General features: G+C 36.2%; 1 long non-coding RNA gene across 1 annotated transcript in view; it reads left to right on the forward strand.

The window, feature by feature from the left end:
- The window catches only part of LOC129673612 (uncharacterized), a 272,464-nt gene extending 271,705 nt beyond the window's left edge, over positions 1-759 (forward strand). Inside the window, exon 3 of the long non-coding RNA XR_008719680.1 lies at positions 654-759. This is a non-coding gene — a long non-coding RNA (uncharacterized LOC129673612). The remainder of the gene's footprint in view (positions 1-653) is intronic.
- The last annotated feature ends 200 nt before the right edge of the window (positions 760-959 follow it).

The raw sequence follows: 959 nt of genomic DNA on the forward strand, positions 1-959 counted from the left end.
ATCTATCTATCTATCTATCTATCTATCTATCTATCTATCTATCTATCTATCTATCATCTATCTATCTATATCTATGCACCTATCTATGTAGCTACCTATGTATCTATGTATCTATCTATCTACCTATATATATATCTATCTACCTATATATATCTACATATAAATAATTTGGATTGCAAGATCAGAGCATTTAAGAAACTTCTTCATGCACACTTCATTTTGGGTAAGCCTTCCTCTGGCTCCTGGCTTCCCAATTCTCATTACTTTACCCCGTAAACACTTCTTCAACCATTATTCTATCTCTCTGCTTTCATTTTAACCACATTCCCTTCCTAAAGGTATCCTCTTTAGAAATGGTCATTTTCTATTTTTCTAGTTTCCACATATATGCACGTGTGGTAGCCAAACTCGTGTATAGGGAAGTTATAGGCACTAGAGTAGAAACTGCTGATGTTGTTTGTAGTGATTTAAATGAGAATGGCCCCCATAGGCTCATATATTTAAATTCTTGATTCAGGGTTGGTGGAACTATTTGGAAAAGATTAGGGGGTGCGGTATTTTTGGTGGAGATATGTCAGAGGGGCATGTTTTTTTTTTTTTTTTTTTTTGAGATTTTGCAAGACAATACCATTTCCAGTTAATTTTCTCCCTAGCTTGTGCTGGTGGATCTGATATAAGCAATTGACTACTGCTTCATAGCCATGTCTGCCTGTCTGCTGCCATGCTCCCTAGAATGTTGGCCGTGGACTCTAACCCCCTGGAACCGTAAGTTCTGCATTCAATGCTTTCTTTTAAAAGTTGCCTTGGTCATGATGTTTAGTCATGGCAATAAAAAAGTAACTAAGATATTGTTCTAAGTGGTCATATTGTCAAACTACCTTCTGGATATAATGCTCATATGCATATATATGTGCCATTCCCAACTTTGTTCAGAGAAGCTATTGCTGAAAATAGTGGTT

This window comes from Psammomys obesus, unplaced genomic scaffold (assembly GCF_907164565.1).
Source record: "Psammomys obesus unplaced genomic scaffold, mPsaObe1.curated_primary_1811, whole genome shotgun sequence".
Classification (NCBI taxonomy): Eukaryota; Metazoa; Chordata; class Mammalia; order Rodentia; family Muridae; genus Psammomys; species Psammomys obesus.